General features: G+C 37.2%; 1 long non-coding RNA gene across 4 annotated transcripts in view; it reads left to right on the top strand.

The window, feature by feature from the left end:
* Positions 1–17,597, top strand: part of LOC103661751 — a 583,685-nt gene that overhangs the window by 270,144 nt on the left and 295,944 nt on the right. For all 4 annotated transcript variants that reach the window (XR_568237.1, XR_568238.2, XR_568235.2 and 1 more), the window contains exon 3: positions 16,823–16,893. This is a non-coding gene — a long non-coding RNA (uncharacterized LOC103661751). The remainder of the gene's footprint in view (positions 1–16,822; positions 16,894–17,597) is intronic.

The raw sequence follows: 17,597 nt of genomic DNA, 5'->3' as shown, positions 1-17,597 counted from the left end.
GTTCAGAGTAACAATGGTCAAGATGATGTGTAGACATGAAAAAAATATTAATAAGAATATAGAATCTCTAAGGGCGGAAATGAGAGCGAATCTGGCAGAAATTAAAAATGCTATGAATCAAATGCAGTCAAAACTAGATGCTCTGACGGCCAGGGTGAATGAGGCAGAAGAACGAATTAGCGAATTGGAGGATGGGATGGTAGAAGAGAAAGCTAAAATAGAAACTTGGCTCAAAAAAATCCAATCTCAAGAAAGTAGGTTACGGGAGATTACTGACTCAATGAAACATTCCAATGTCAGAATCATCGGCATCCCCAAGGGGGTGGAGAAAAAGAGAGGTCTAGAAGAGATATTTGAACAAATTGTAGCTGAAAACGTCCCTAATCTAGCAAAGGAAACTAGCATTTGTGTCCAAAAGGCAGAGAGGACCCCTCCCAAATTCAACCATGACAAACCTATGCCACATAATGTCATAGTGCAATTTTGCAAATATTAGATACAGTATTGAAAGTGGCCAGGGCAAAGAAATTTCTCACATACCAAGGCAAAAGTATCAGGATTATGTCAGACCTGTCTACACAGACCTGGAATGAGAGAAAGGGTTTGGGGGGGGGCATTTTTAAAGCTCTTTCAGAGAAGAACATGCAGCCAAGGATCCTTTATCCAGCAAGGCTGTCTTTCAGAATTGATGGAGAGATAAGGACCTTCCAGAATCACCAGTCACTGATCAATTTCGTAACCATGAAACCAGCCCTACAGGAGATATTAAAGGGGGTTCTATAAAGGTAAAAAGGCCCCAAGAGTGATACAGAACAGAAAGTTACAATCTGTACGGGTGCCTGGGTGGTGTAGTCATTGAGCATCTGCCTTCGGCTCAGGGCGTGATCCCAGCGTTCTGGGATCTAGCCCCACAGCGGGTTCCTCCACTAGGAGCCTGCTTCTTCCTCTCCCATTCCCCCTGCTTGTGTTCCCTCTCTCGCTGGCTGTCTCTATCTCTGTCAAATAAATAAATAAAATCTAAAAAAAAAAAAGTTACAATCTGTAGAAACAAAGACTTTACTGGCAACATGACATCATTAAAATCATACCTCTCAATAATCACTCTCAATGTGAATGGCCTAAATGCTCCCATAAATGCCACAGGGTTGCAGACTGGATAAAAAGACATGATTCATCCATTTGCTGTCTACAAAAGACTCATTTTGAACCTAAAGATACATCCAGACTGAAAGTAAAGGGATGGAAAACCATCTTTCATGCCAATGGACCTCAAAAGAAAGCTGGGGTAGCAATTCTCATATCAGACAGATTGGATTTTAAACTAAAGACTGTAGTTAGAGATACGAAGGGACACTATATTATTCTTAAAGGCTGTATCCAACAATTGGATGTGCCACTTATAAATATCTATGCCCCAAGCAGGGGAGCAGCAAGATACACAAGCCAACTCTTAACCAGAATAAAGAGACATATAGATAAAAATATGTTAATAGTAGGGGACCTCACACTCCACTGTCAGCAATAGATAGATCACCTAACCAGAAAATCAACAAAGAAACAAGAGCTTTGAATGCCATATTAGACCAGATGGACCTCATAGATATATACAGAACACTACACCCCAGAACAAAAGAATACTCATTCTATTTGAATGCACATGGAACATTCTCCAGAATAGATCATGTGCTGGGTCACAAAACAGGTCTCAACCGATACCAAAAGACTGAAATTATTCCCTGCATATCCTCAGACCACAGTGCTTTGAAATTGGAACTCAATCACAAGGAAAAATTCAGAAGAAACTCAAACACTTGGAAACTAAGAACCATCCTTGCTCAAGAATGATTGGATAAACCAAGAAATCAAAAATCAATTTAAACAATTTATGGAGACCAACAAGAATGAAAACACAATGGTCCAAAACCTATGGGATACTGCAAAGGCAGTCCTAAGGGGAAAATACATAGCCATCCAAGCCTCACTCAAGAGAACAGAAAAATCTAAAATGCAGTTTTTATATTCTCACCTCAAGAAGCTGGAACAGCAACAGAAGAACAGGCCTAATCCATGCATAGAAAGTAGTTGATCAAGATTAAAGCAGAGATCAATGAGTTAGAAACCAGGAGCACAGTAGAGCAGATCAACAGAACTAGAAGCTGGTTCTTTGAAAGAATAAATAAAATAGATAAGCCACTGGCAAGACTTATCCAAAAGAATAGAGAAAGGACCCAAATTAATAAAATTATGAATGAAAAGGGAGAGATCACAACCAACACCAATGAAATTGGAAGGATCATTAGAAACTTTTATCAACAGCTTTATGCCAGTAAACTAAGCAACCTGGAAGAGATGGATGCCTTCCTGGAAACCTATAAACTACCAAGACTGAAACAGGAAGATTGATTTTTTAAACAGACCAATTAATTATGAAGAGATTGAAGCAGTGATTAAAAACCTTCTGAAAAACAAAACTCCAGGGCCTGATGGATTCCCCGGGGAATTCTACCAAACATTCAAAGAAGAAATAATACCTATTCTCCTGAAGCTGTTTCAAAAAATAGAAACAGAAGGAAAACTACCAAATTCATTCTATGAGGCCAATATTACCTTGATCCCCAAATCAGGCAAAGACCCCATCAAAAAGGAGAATTACAGACCGATATCCCTGATGAATATGGATGCCAAAATCCTCAACAAGATCCTAGGTAATAGGATCCAACAGTACATTAAAGGGATTATCCATCACGACTAAGTGGGATTCATCCATGGGATGCAAGGGTGGTTCAACATTCACAAATCTATCAGTGTGATAGATTATATCAACAAGAAAAGAGTCAAGAATCATATGATCCTCTCAATAGATGCAGAAAAAGCATTTGACAAAATACAGCATCCTTTCCTAATTAAAGCACTTCAGAGTGTAGGGATAGAGGGTACATTCCTCAATCTCATAAAAACCATCTATGAAAAGCCTACAGCAAATATCATTCTCAATGGGGAAAAGCTGGAAGCCTTTCCCTTAAGATCAGGAACACGACAAGGATGCCCATTCTCGCCATTATTATTCAACATAGTACTAGATGTCCTTGCAACAGCAATCAGACAACAAAAAGGATAAAAGGTATCCAGATCGGCAAAGAAGAAGTCAAACTGTCTCTCTTCGCAGATGACATGATAACTCTATATGGAAAACCCAAAAAAATCCACCCCCAAACTACTAGAAGTTACAGAGCAATTCAGTAATGTGGCGGGATACAAAATCAATGCTCAGAAATCAGTTGCATTTCTGTACATGATCAATGAGACTGAAGAAAGAGAAATTGGGGAATCCATTCCATTTACAATAGCACCAAAAACCATACGTTATCTCAGAATTAACTTAACCAGAGACGTAAAGCATCTATAGTCTAGAAACTACAAATCACTCTTGAAAGACATTGAAGAAGACAGACAAAGATGGAAAAATATTCCATGCTCATGGATCAGAAGAACTAACATAGTTAAAATGTCCATGCTACCCAGAGCAATCTATACTTTCAATGCTATCCTGATCAAAATACCAATGACATTTTTCAAAGAACTGGAACAAACAGCACTTAAATTTGTGTGGAACCAGAAAAGGCCCTGAATCACCAAGGAATTGTTGAAAAGGAAAAACAAACCTGGGGGCATAACATTGCTGGATTTCAAGCTATACTACAAAGCTGTGATCACAAAGACAGCATGGTACTAGCACAAAAACAGACACATAGACCAATGGAACAGAACAGAGAACCCAGAAATGGACCCTCGGCTCTTTGGGCAACTAATCCTTGATAAAGCAGGAAAAAACATCTGGTGGAAAAACGAGAGTCTCTTCAATAAATGGTGCCGGGAAAATTGGACAGCTACATGCAGAAGAATGAAACTTGACCACTCTCTCACACCGTACACAAAGATAAACTCCAAATGGATGAAAGACCTCAATGTGAGACAGGAATCCATCGAACATAGGCAACAACCTCTACAACATTGGCCACAGCAACTTTTTTCATGACACATCTCCAAAGGCAAGAGAAACAAAAGAAAAAAATGAACTTGTGGGACTTCATCAAGATAAAAAGCTTCTGCACAGCCAAGGAAACAGTCAAAAAAACTAAGAGGCAGCCTATGGAATGGGCGAATATATTTGCAAATGATGCTACAGACAAAAGACTGGTATCCAATATCTACAAAGAACTTCTCAAACTCAATACACAAGAAACAAATAAAATCATAAAATGGGCAGAGGATATGAACAGACACTTTTCCAATGATGACATACATATGGCTAACAGACACATGAAAAAATGTTCAAAATCATTAGCCATCAGGGAAATTCAAATCAAAACTACACTGAGATACCACCTTACGGCAGTTAGAATGGGAAAAATTGACAAGGCAAGAAACAACAATTGTTGGAGAGGATGTGGAGAAAGGGTATCCCTCCTACATTGTTGGTGGAGTGCAAGTTGGTACAGCCACTCTGGAAAACAGTGTGGAGGTCCCTTAAAAAGTTAAAAATTGAGCTACCCTATGATCCAGCCATTGCACTACTGGGTATTTACCCCAAAGATACAGATGTAGTGAAGAAAAGGGCCATATGCACCCCAATGTTCATAGCAGCACTGTCCACAATAGCGAAATCATGGGAGGAGCCAAGATGCCCTTCAACAGGTGACTGGATTAAGAAGACGTGGTCCATATATACAATGGAATATTACTCACCTATCAAAAAGAATGATTTCTTAACATTTGCTGCAACATGGACGGCACTGGAGGAGATAATGCTAAGTGAAACAAGTCAAGCAGAGAAAGACAATTATCATAAGGTTTCACTCATTTATGGAACATAAGAATTAGGGAGATCGTTAGGAGAAGAAAGGGATAAGGGGGGTAATCAAAAGGGGGAATGAAGCATGAGAGACTATGGACTCTGGGAAACAAACTGAGGGCTTCAGAGGGGAGGGGTTGGGGAATGTGATAGACTGGTGATGGGAATTAAGGAGGGCATGTATTTCATGGTGCACTGGGTGTTATATGCAACTAATGAATCATGGAACTTTACATCAAAAACTAGGGATGTACTGTATGGTGAGTAACATAATAAAAAATATACTTTTTGGTTTTTTAAATTAATATTTAATATATTAGATGATATTTTGGCACTCTGTAACTATCCTGTTATGCAGCTACATTTCACACGATGCCTTTAGCTCTTTTTAATAATCCTTAACTGAATCATTTGTTATATTGAGGGGTTACAAGATGATGATTTTTCTAAATCTCTAATTTCTTCTATGTTTATTAGCCAGCATTCTTTTATAGATAAGACTGTTCTTCCTCTGTACTTCCCATGTTTTTCTTCCTTTATTTTCTTTCCTTTTCTTTTTTCCTTCTATTTAAAGAGAGAGACCAAAATTTTTATTGGATCAAATATATGTGTAAACTTTCCATAGAAACTGGGTGAGATATAGAATTATTGAAGATAATGTGTGAATTTTCAAAAAAGAAGTCTAGATTTCCTATTTAAAATGACAATCTTAGTTCAAATAGTACATTTCCCTCACTTTAAAATTCTTTATTGGGGGCTCCTGGGTGACTCATTTGGTTAAAGATCTGACTCTCCATTTTGACTCAGGTCGTGATCTCACAGTCATGATCTTATGGGCATGGGATGAAGCTGCTGTCATGCTCATTGTGGTCTGCTTCAGATTCTCTCTCCCTCTGCCCCTCCCCCACTCACTCTTTTTTTTCCTCTCTCTCTCTAAAATAAATAAAATCTTTTAAAAAATTATTTTTCTCCTCTACCTTTTCTAATAGCTATAGACTGCTTTTTAAAATTCATTGCATCTAAGCAATTATCACAGTTATTTTTATTGATGATCAAATTGTCCTGAATAGCCAATTCAATTGGAGCTCATTCAAGCTTGTTCCTTTGCACATGTGATCTGTGTGATTGATAGCCACTAGAATGTCTCCCAGTGATCCCTGCTTCCTCAATTCATGCCCTTATATAATCCTTTCCCTTGAATGTGTGTTGGACAGAGAGATTCACTTCTAACAGACAGGACAGGGTAAAAGTGATGGTATGTCATGGCTGAAATTAGGTTATGAAAAGCCCGTGGCTTCTGTCCTGCTATTCATCTCTTTCGTTCTTATTTGCTTAGGCTAATGGAAACCAGACCAGACACAAATGCTGTCAGCTTTCCTGTGAGGAAGCTCACATGGCTAGAAATTGAGAATGCTTTCTGATCAACAGCCAGCAAAAAACTTAAGCTTTCAGTATAACAGGCAATGAGAAAACACTTATTGTCAATTGTCAACAGCTGCATGAATGAGTTTAAAAGTATATCTTCTCTCACATAAGCCTGGGACGACTGCAGCCTGACTGACAACTTCATTGCAGCCTTTTGAGAGACCCTAAGCTAGAAGACCCAGCTAAGCTGTCCTCATATTTTAGAATCACAGAACTGTGAGATAATAAATATTTATTGTTTTTAGGTCCTAAGTTTGGGAGTAATTTATTTTATAATGACAGATAACTAATACAACCTCACTAGTCTTGAAGCACTTTTCTTTCTTTCTAGTGCAACATGATTTCTTAGATTAACTTTGTTTTTTCCCAACTTATTGCTGCAAGAAGAATTTCTCCAAATTTCTCTGTTTTCTTTCAGTGGAGAATGGTGTTTAGAATACAAGATCTGGTCATAAAATGTGCTCATTGTTTTAGGGATGTCATTGTTTCTACATCCATCCAGTGAACAGAGTTAGAAAACACATACAAAAAATCTTGAGCTCATACTAATATTACCAATTGTCATTTAATATTGCATGGCTCTTCTTTGCCATCTTTAATTACATATTTTATCTCTTTCCTCTTATAGTAAAGATCTCTCTTTCCTAACAGTAGAGGGTTAACATTACAAGGAAGTGGAGTAGGGATTGTCACAGTTTAGTGATGACAGTAAATTCTCTGGCTTTCTGGAATATCTTCCTTTTATAGTGTCTTCATTTCCACCAGATGAGATTTATTTGTTTGATTCTTGAGGGCTTTCCAAATGTTTAGTTTTCTTATCAAAAATTTTTAGAATTATTTTCCAACTTAGAAAAATGATCCAGAAAGAAGAGAATTTAAAAATTGGGAAGAAATACCAAAAATATAAGTAAATAACTTTGTGGTGAACTTGTGTTTTTGTTTTTCTAATTATTTGTTTAATAGAAAGCATGTTGTGCTTTAATATGTGCCGTTTGCTGTTTAAGGCACCAGAGTCTCAAAAGCTTCTATTTCTGATTAGAAGAATTTATATTCTGGGGAGGAAGTCATGTAAATGTATCAATATAGTTAATATAATTAAGTGACAACATAGAGATACAGAGCACTTTCTCATGTTAAATGTTGACATTTTAGTAGTAGAAAAATATAATAATTTGTTTTAAAGGAACAAAGGATATATCAAAGGGAAATGATTTTTTTAAAATTTTTTATTATGTTATGTTAGTCACCGTACAGTATATCATTAATTTTTGATGTAGTGTTCCATGATTCATTGTTTGCATATAACACCCAGTGCTCCATGCAATACATGCCCTCCTTAAAACCCATCACCAGCATATCCCAATCCCCCACCCCCCTCCCCTCTAAAGCACTCAGTTTGTTTCCCAGAGTCCATAGTCTCTCGTGGTTCAATCCCCCTTCTGTTTACCCCTCCTTCATTCTTCCCTTGAATTGGGAAAAATATCAAAGGCAAAACTAGTTAATTTCACAATTTTCATTAAACTTTGATGAATTTAACAAGAGGGTTTCTCAAATAATGTTTTCCTTGTTAACCTCCCTGCTTCAAATATAACTACAGATCTTCCTGATGTAGAATGGGGTTATGTCTTGATAAACCCATTGAAGTTGAAAATATCATGACCTGAAAATGCATGTAATACACTTAACCTACTAAACATTACAGTTGAGCCTAGACTACCTTAAACATGCTCAGGATACTTATATTTGCCTACAGTTGGACAAAATCATCTAACACAAAGTCTATTTTATAATAAAGTGTTGAATATCTCATGTAATTTATTGGATACTATGCTGAAAGTGAAAAGCAGAATGGTTGTATGAGTGCAGAATGATTTTAAGTGTATCAGTTGTCTATCCTCATGATCATGTGACTGATTGGGAGCTCTGGCTTGCTGTTTCTGCTTAGCATCACTTGAAAGTATCGTATTGTGTGTCATTAGCTTGGGAAAAGATCAAAATTCAAGATTCAAAGTATGGTTTCTACTGTATACATACAGCTTTCATACCATCCCAAAGTCAGAAAATTATAAGTCAAACCATTTTAAGTGGAGATGTCTGTAGATTTTTATTCTGCATTTTGGTCAATAGTAGCATGCATATTTATAGTCAACTGTCATGTGGTTAATTAAAAAGTATGAAAATAAATATTGAACAATTGCTAAGGTGATTAAGGCTATATTTATCTTTCTAAAAATATTATTGTTATTTTAAATTTTGCATCTCTAGCTAAATTCTCAGATAAAACCTTTAAGAAATCTGTAGAAGTGTAACTCATGCTCATGTTCCCAAAGAGCAAGAGTCAGGGCATTAGTGCAACGATCTGTTCAGTATAATTCATAGAAATCTTTGGAGAAGGGAGAAGAGTGGTGGAAAGACAGAAAAGGAAGGCAACTCAAGTGGCATTTACATTTTTATCTTTTGTTGTCTTTGGTAATTTTGTTTAAGCTTATCTATATTGTTTTTCTTTTATTTATTTTGTCATTTATATTGATCAAACTGATGATAATCCTGATAGAGGCAGAAAATATGCTACAAAATGACTTTGGTAGGAAATAAATCAAGGCTGACATTTTAAACCTATTTGTTAATAAACATACAACTGAAAAACTTTCATTAGTATCAGAGAAAATTAATTCTAGTTAAGTGCAGTGTATTTACAAATGATAGCCATCTCACTTTATGAAGTTCATGCTGGGCCAATGGCATAGTCATTGGAACGATGCATGTTATTCTAGTTTCAGAGAAGTTATTTCTGATTTTCAAAACTAAAACAAAAGTCAGAAATTGCTATCTACAAGTAACCCTAGGCACTACAGATACAGAGAATAAGATAAGACAAAACTCCTGCTTTCAAGCAATTCTCAGCTTAAGCCCATTTGAGTCATTACCATGGACACAGACATTTGTATTAGGAATGTTTTATTGAGCAGTGTCAACCAATGAGGACCACTGGAAAATACCCACTTAGGAGAAAACCTTGTGGACTATTTTAGCTCTCCTGTTCTTTGTAACACTTGAAACAAAATGAATTTATGTCCTTACTATTTTGTCATTGTGTGATAGATAACAGTGAAGGAAATGCCATGAGGAAATAGCCTAGTTCCTAAGCCTTGTAAACCACAATCAATTTGATGTAGCTGTCCATACAAAGTGGTTGTGAGTCATGGTTCAAGTGGTTGTGACATGTCTGAAAGGCAAACTATGTCACAGAAAAGAACAGCTTTCTGAATAGGTGGTTACCTATAATTTTGTAAAGATATTTGGAAACTTTGATCTGGAAAAGGCCACATCACAGAGAAAATGTTATTATCTGAAAGAACACTGGTGATAAAAACCTTTCAATACATATCTTATTTGTGCTCAAATTGCCACTTATTTTTTGTGATCACTGGAATTAATAGTCTAATTGTGTGCCTATGAAATATTATGGCAGACATAAGGGTAAGTAGATATTTAGAAGTCCTGGCAAGGTTCATACTTCTCTGATATTTAATTTTTTTTGAAGATTTTATTTATTTATTTGAGAGAGAGAGAGAGAGAGAGAAAGAGCATGCACGTGAGAGAGCACAAGTGGGGGAGAGGGAGAAGCAGACTCCCCACCTATCAGGAAGCCTGAATCAGAGCTTGATCCCAGAACCCTGGGATCATGACCTGAGCCAAAAGCAGACACTTAACTGATGAGCCACCCGGGCACCCTTGATTTTTTTTTTTTTTAATTTGAGAAAAGAGAGAGCATGTGGGGGGGTGGGGGAGGGACAGATGAAGAGAGAGAATCTCCAGCAGACTCCCGGCTGAGCACAGACCCCATCATGGGGCTCAATCCCACGACCCTGAGAGCATAACCTGAGACAAAATCAAGAGTCAGACACTTAGCCAACTGAGCCACCCAGGCGCCCCTCTGATATTTTATTTCCAGTATTCACTTTAAGCATGATAATATCAATAAATTTCATTTTGGGTTCATGTTATAATTCCATTATCTGATCATACGACTACAAAAATAATGGAAGTCCAAAAACAACATATTTAAGAAAGTTGAAAGGAAAGATGTTCATTTATTTGACTTAAAGTGCAGCATTCTCCATGGTCTAGCTCCTAACTTTCCAATTTTAATTCTTACCATGTATCAGTGTACATTTTTTTCCTTTTTATTCATTCAAGCCAACCGACTGGCAACAATTCCCTAATGTTCTAATTCCTCCCAATTGATGTACAAGTTGTCATCTCACTGTGCTCCTTGTATACTTTTTAATATCTGCAACAGTCTAGAGGACATTACCAGAAAGAAAATTACATTGCTGTTGGCCCCATTAGTCTCACGGAGGCCAAATTTCTTTTCCTTTCTGGTCCTGTTCTTTTTCTCTTCTTTACCCACACTTGCATGGGCCTTTTTGGCTCACTTTCCTTGTGACAGTTGGATTCTCTGGGAAGCAGATAAGGAGACTGCGTGGAAGTGCAAAAGGGAAGGAAAGGAGGAAGGTGGCAGAAAGGAGCCATCAGACTGTGATGCTGACTTGATGAAGCTTGACAGAGAAACCTGGAGCAACAGTCGCCTCTTAGAGGGTCCCATATTGTATGAAAATAGCCAGCTTTCTATATAACTGTCTTGTTCAGTCATTGGCTAGATTGTCTTCCCCTGTTCTCAGATAAGAGTGACCTCAGCTGCAAGGCTGAGGCAGACCCTGATAGAGTTAATGGCTGGAGGCTGTCAGTCATACACTCTATAGCCTGTAGCTGAGCATCCTGTCGTTTCTGGAAGAGGAATATCTCTTTTTGCCACACCCTGCTCCCAGGATCCCGGTCCCGCTTCCGAGGTGCAGCAAAGTCCTCAATATCCCCAATTTCTGTTTCCATCAAGAGGACATTTTTCTCCTCTATTAGAAAGAGGTCTTAGATTTTTCAGATTTAAGATAGTCAAAATAAATAACCCTTTCTCCAGCTGATTTTAAGAACCCCTCATACTGTGACCTTGTTGGAAAATCTGAAGGCTCTCTGTCTTTACTGTATCTCCTTGATTTTTAATATACTGTAGGAATAAAAGAGTGAAGAAGAATGATTCAGATCAAAGTTCACCTTCTTTGTGGAGGTTTTTCCAACACCCTCCTCTAGGCTGAATTCACTGTTTTTCAACTGACCTTGCACAGGCTGCTGTGAATGCCTCAGTTACAGCACTTAGCAAATTGTATTCTAGTAGTTGACTTTCTTGTCTGTTTCTTCATTAGACTGGACACTTTTTAAGGGTGAGAAAGTTGTTTGTGCCTCATCTGTCTGTCTCTCTTAGATTTGTAATAGATGCTTTGACCTCTGTGGTGTGACAGCAGTGCCAAACCCACTGTGATATAAAGCTGTGTTTTCATTAGAGATTTCCAAACTATTGAAAAAACATACTCCGTGCTTAAGCAATTCTTTATAAAATGTTTATAATATATACATATTGCTAAATTCAGAAAATACTGAACCGTTTTTAGAAGAAAATGAAACTTTATATTATCTAAATATAATATTTTGTTTCCTTTGTGTTTTTTATGATTTAGAATTTTTGTAAGTTGGCATACGTACTTTTATATGTAATATATTTAAAATATTTACCATATTATTTAATATTATTAAAAATTATTTATTTTTCTATTATTGGAAATTGGATTGTTTCCAATATTTGCTTTTATGTATAATCTGTCATGAACTTCCTTCAATATAAATCTTTATTCTCACCTGTGACTGTTTTCTTTAGGTTAAACACCGATACATTTATTAATCTTTGTTCATGTTGTTGAATTATCTTCTTAAGAATTTACACCAGTTTATCCTTTCTGATAGTTACGTGTGTGAGGTCTTTCTCACCATACTCCTGGCAGCACTATCTTTAAAACAGGACAGCTTAGACAACATAAAAAATGGTTCTTTCTGTTTTAATTGGTATTTCTCTTAATAGCCTAAATATTTATTTCATCTTTTATTGGTCATTTATATGCCACCTTCTGTAATTTTTATATTCATATTATTTGTCCATTTTCGATAAAAGTTTTGGTGTCTTTTTTTTTAGCTTGAGTGAATTTTTAATTTATTATTATTATTTTTATTACTATTTTAATATAGTAAGTATTATTAAATGTGTCATTGTTGATATAAACAATTTTCTCAGTTTGGATTGTCTTCCAATTTTACGAGGTTTTGGTCTTCAGAGAACTTCAAATCTTATGTAGATAAATTAACCAACATATTCTAATGATCTATTTGTTTCTAAATTTAAGAAGTATTTATTCCGAGATCAGTTAGTCATTATTCCTGTTTTCTGCTTTTATTTTTAAATAAAATTTATTCTAATGGATGATAGTTTAAAATTGTGATCCAACTTAATGTTTTCCTCAAAAGTACGATTTCCCCAATTCCTTTAGGTAATTCATCTATATACATTAGTTTACGATGCTTCTTTCCCATCTATGATGATCTTTTTTATGTTGTTGGTTTTTTTTTTTAAAGATTTTATTTATTTATTTGACAGAGATAGAGACAGCCAGCGAGAGAGGGAACACAAGCAGGGGGTGTGGGAGAGGAAGAAGCAGGCTCACAGCGGAGGAGCCTGACGTGGGGCTCGATCCCATAATGCCGGGATCACGCCCTGAGCCGAAGGCAGACGCCCAACGACTGCGCCACCCAGGCGCCCCTATGTTGTTGGTTTTAAGATAGTCTCTAATATTCTGTTGATTTGCCTATTCTTGAAATAATATTTGCAAATGTTTTATGGATGCTTGAAAAGAAGGCATATTCACTGTTAGTGGGAAACGTACATACATGCATCCATATATTCAACATTTGTTTCAGGTAAATTCAAACACCTTTAGAAATCAGGTGAGTGATATGAATGTGCTGAACAGCCAAGTGTAATTCATTAAGAAATGGTGCCAGTGAGGTTGACAGGGAGAACACACCTGGCCTAGAGACACAAAGTCAAATATTAATTATATATATATATTGTACTGATACAATTCCTCAGCCTCAGGTATGTTTATAATTTGGCTTCTTGTCTCTACATTTGCATACTCCAGTGTGACTAATTATTGGGAAGGGGAATTTTATTTAAAACAAAACAATTGTAACAGCTTTTACTTTCTGAGAGGAGGCAAGAATGATGTGTACATTTTATTGGGAAAGAGATTGTAATGGGAGGAGAAAGGAAAGATTGAACTTCCAAGGCTTCTGTTAATTCTTCTATGTTTAACTCAAACTGTTGGGTCATTTGCTTATCAGAGCATATGATCTAATCTTTGGACTTTTGAAAGCTAAATTACCGTGCAAATAAATGGTGGTGAGGCTGGGGGCTGGCACTTAGGGGAGTGGAGGGAGAACTTAGACACCTTGTCTTTATTGAGAAGTAAAATGATAAGAAGTTTGTGCCAATATGTATTTAGGCTTAAATAATACTTTACAAATAAATAGACTGCTATCTAAAGGGAAAAAATTCCATTGGTGTGAGATGAGATAACCTAGGACAGCAAACCACTTACCATAATATAAAAAGACATGCTAGGGAAAGGACCTGGAAGTGCTGGCTTGATCTTCCATGCCAGAGAACAGCCACAGGATAGGGTGGAGAACTCACACGTGAGGAAGGTCCATGAGAAATCAACTCTTTTCAATGTGTTTCATGCGAAGAGGCCATTATCAGCCGCCAGAAGAGTAGCAGCAACTGGAATAAACCAACAGGGGGTCTGTCGCAGTGGGAGAACACTGAAGGGGATTTTTGGGTGGAGAGAAAAAAGGCAATAAAGGAAGAAGGTTTTAGTTTGTTTTTGTTTTGTGCAAATCCAAATAAGCACTGTTTATTAAGGGGTGGATCTCAGCTGGGTGGAGTTAAACGTGAAGTTTTATTTTTCTCTAATCAGTGGTTTCAGCTTTATCGAATCTTCCACTTCATTCTTTAAAAGTGTATAGATAGATTCCAGAAACTTTGGACTCTCTCAGATTTAAAAACTCAATCCAATCAAGTTTAAAATTACCTTCATACTTGATCTCAAGTTTTGCTTTGCCAAATCACTTCTTAAAATCATGATTCAAGTGTCTTTGAGTGGGAGAGTAACGTGGGCAGTTCATGCACCCCCTTACCTCTAGACAAGAGGAAAATGGACTGAAAAGTTAATCTGTTTTAACTAGGCATGTTGTCCTTCTTTCTTCATTGGCTTGTGCTGGTTTATGCTGCTTCTCTGGCTAATCCTGACAGGCTGCTGATGGTGGCTTTTTTTGTGTGAAAGGCATCGAAAGAACGGATCTCTCATGGAGGGGTTTGTGCGAGTTCTTTGCACCATCCTGTGAGATCTTCCTGTGGCTCATTTCTCTGGCATGGGGCATCTTCTCTGGCACAAACATTTCTGATTTCTCCTACTCATTTCCCATCCACAGTGGTATATACCATAGCCTCCCCATGCTGGAGTCCCTCAGTCTGGAGGGTAGACTTCTTGGATGAGGTATTGGCAAAAAGATCTCAAAATTAGTTCCTTTTCTGGTGTCCCCTGGACCTATAAGAAATTCATACAACCTTGGAACAGCAAATGATGTCATGGCTGCTCTACTGTCATCGTAGGGACAAGTCATCAAGTCTTAGCAGTTAGCCATTCCCCAATGCAAGGCCATTTGTCTCATTATGGAGGAACTAAAAAAAAATTCTGTTCAACAATCTCTGAGAGAATCCCCTCCTGCCATCTTGGCTTGAGGGCTGGAAAAGTACATTTTCCTATGAATACTACATACACTACAAGTCCACTGGCTTCAACAACCTTTCCTGTTATCCCTCCAGTCAACTCTTTATATAGGTGGTTGGGGTGGGGTGTGGTGGGAATGGGGCCTGGATGAGGGTAGTAGGCTGATTCTTCTACTTTTCATTAGATCTTGTGAGAGATATTGATGCCCAGAACCTCTCTTTAGAATATGGTATAATAGCTTATCTTTGTCCTCAAGTTTGAACTCTAGTAAGGTTAGTGTACTTAACAAATTAAATTAATAAATTATACAGTTGCATACCCACATTGCCTGAACAAGTCTACTCAATATGGTTGCATGGAGAAAATCATAGACTAGAATAAGGCAGAATATCATATTCCTGTGGTCTGTGTGGAATCCGAGTAAAAGAATCATTTTGTTACGTAGTGTCGTTGCCCTGATCTTATTTCTGCCCTGGAGTGTTAAGCTGGTTCTTGTGGGAAGTAGTCAAAAAACTTGAATCTTTATTTGCAGATTAAATACAGAGCTTTCTAGAGTGTACGTTGTGTGGTGCTAATAAACTTCTCTCCAAATAAGTAAACAAAAGAATCCGAAAAAACCCCAGAAAACCACACAAAAAACCCTCAAACCCCCTCCCCAGACCAAAACAAAAATACTGATACGTGTAGTGTTTTCCAGCTTCCAAGGTGTAAATACTTTCACCATGTGGATTTCAACCTACTTATGTGAAGTCACTGAGTGGGGAGTAGGAAAGAAGTCCACATAATTGTCAATTGTGAGCCAGTAAATTATGGTGATGTTGTAACCCTTCTGATATTTTGTACCCAGCTATTTGTTGGAGCTATCTCTGGGAGAGAGAGAGAGAGTGAAAGAGAGAGAGAGAGAATTCTTTTCTGAGATGAGGCAAAATGAAGTAGACCTGAAAACAGAGTAACAGGGAAGTGTTAGGGCAGTTTTCCTGGGGGAAGCAGAGATACATAACAAGGCAAGAAGCTAGATTTACTAGAAAAATGGGTGAAATTCACAGTGGGGGGATAGCCAAACACTAATGACTTTTAGGAATAGGCCGCCTAGTATGTGTAAGTAGTTTGCTCATCAGGGCTATAATTCTACCTACTTTACTGACTCAAACTTCCATTTAAGTTGACTACACACAAAAATAGCCTTTGTGAACTACTGTTAGGTCAATGAAGAAAAGGGTCTGTTTCCCATGCTGGGCCAATGCACAGTGGATAAAGTAGAATGAAACAAAAGGCAAGAATCTAATGAGGTTCAGAGGGCAAGAATAAAGCTAGAAGGACTTTTGAGAAGGAGACATGGGAATTCCGAGAAGTGTTGGGGGGGGCCATTGAACCTTTGCCTGATGTGTAATGGGGGTGTTTACCAATTTTATTTTTGACAGAAAGATGACCTTTACAGACATCTGGATATTATTTATTCTACTGTTAAAAATAACTATGGCCTTATTTTTATTTATTTGATCTGCCAAAGGTTGTTATTTGTTACTATAATGTGTTTCTGTTATTTACTCATGTATTTAACAGTCTTGTTTTATATATATTTTTGTTATAGTTTTTGAGGCACTAAAATTCATGGCTGTTACAACTTATTTGTGGGTTATTAAGGTGATTTTATTGTTGTTTACCCAAGAACATAGTGTGCTCTTTCATTTGTTCAGATCTTTTGTATCTCTCAGGCAATTTGAAAATCTTTCTTTGTAGATCTTACAAATTTCTTCTTAAACATTCCTAGGTGTCCCCTAATATTATTTCTCCCCTTCTTTCTCTGCAGTGAAAGCCCTGAATTTCAGCTGGAACATGTCCAACCAGAATAAAGGCTTCATTTCATAGCCTCCATTGCAGGTAAGCTTAGCCATTGACTAAGTTTGGGACAAAGGGATATAAGTGGAAGTGGTATATGCAATTTTGAGGAGTGTTCTTTAAGGGAGAAGGTATGTTCTCTTTTCTCTTACTTGTGGTGAGAATGGAACAGTATGGCTAGAGCAGAAACCAGGAAGGAGCCCAGGACTCATAGGGATCTGTAGAACAGCTGTTCTCGTCTTGGACCCCTGACTACTGGACTTTCCACATGAAACAATAACCACTAATGTATCTAAGCCACTGTTTATTTGGGCTTTTGTTGCACGTAGCTGAACTTAATGGTTAATTTATTTACTAATCATTAAAAAAATCTTTATTGGTATTGTAAATGCAATATTTTTCCCATTAGATCTTCTGATTTGTTATTTTTTACATATAAAGTGTATTGATATATTCACTTTGGACACCTTACTGTGTGACTGAATTTTCACATTGTTTGTTAGGGAACAAGGATGGAATACAGAAGAAAGGAGAGGTACTGGCTTATGTGATAGCTTTACCACTTAAAAGGTATTGGGGGGGGCAATGTTTCTTATAACAATAGTGGAGATGATTTTCATTTGTTAACTGATACAAAAGTTCACAGGACAAGAATGACAGGCTCAGGACAGTCACCTTCCAAGGTATATTATGAAGACCAAAAAGCTTACAGAGCAGCATTTAAAGAGAGCCACCTGTACTGAAAA

Source organism: Ursus maritimus, unplaced genomic scaffold, assembly GCF_017311325.1.
Source record: "Ursus maritimus isolate PB19 unplaced genomic scaffold, ASM1731132v1 scaffold_11, whole genome shotgun sequence".
NCBI classification, from domain to species: Eukaryota; Metazoa; Chordata; class Mammalia; order Carnivora; family Ursidae; genus Ursus; species Ursus maritimus.
This window is presented reverse-complemented; position numbering and strand designations above follow the sequence as displayed.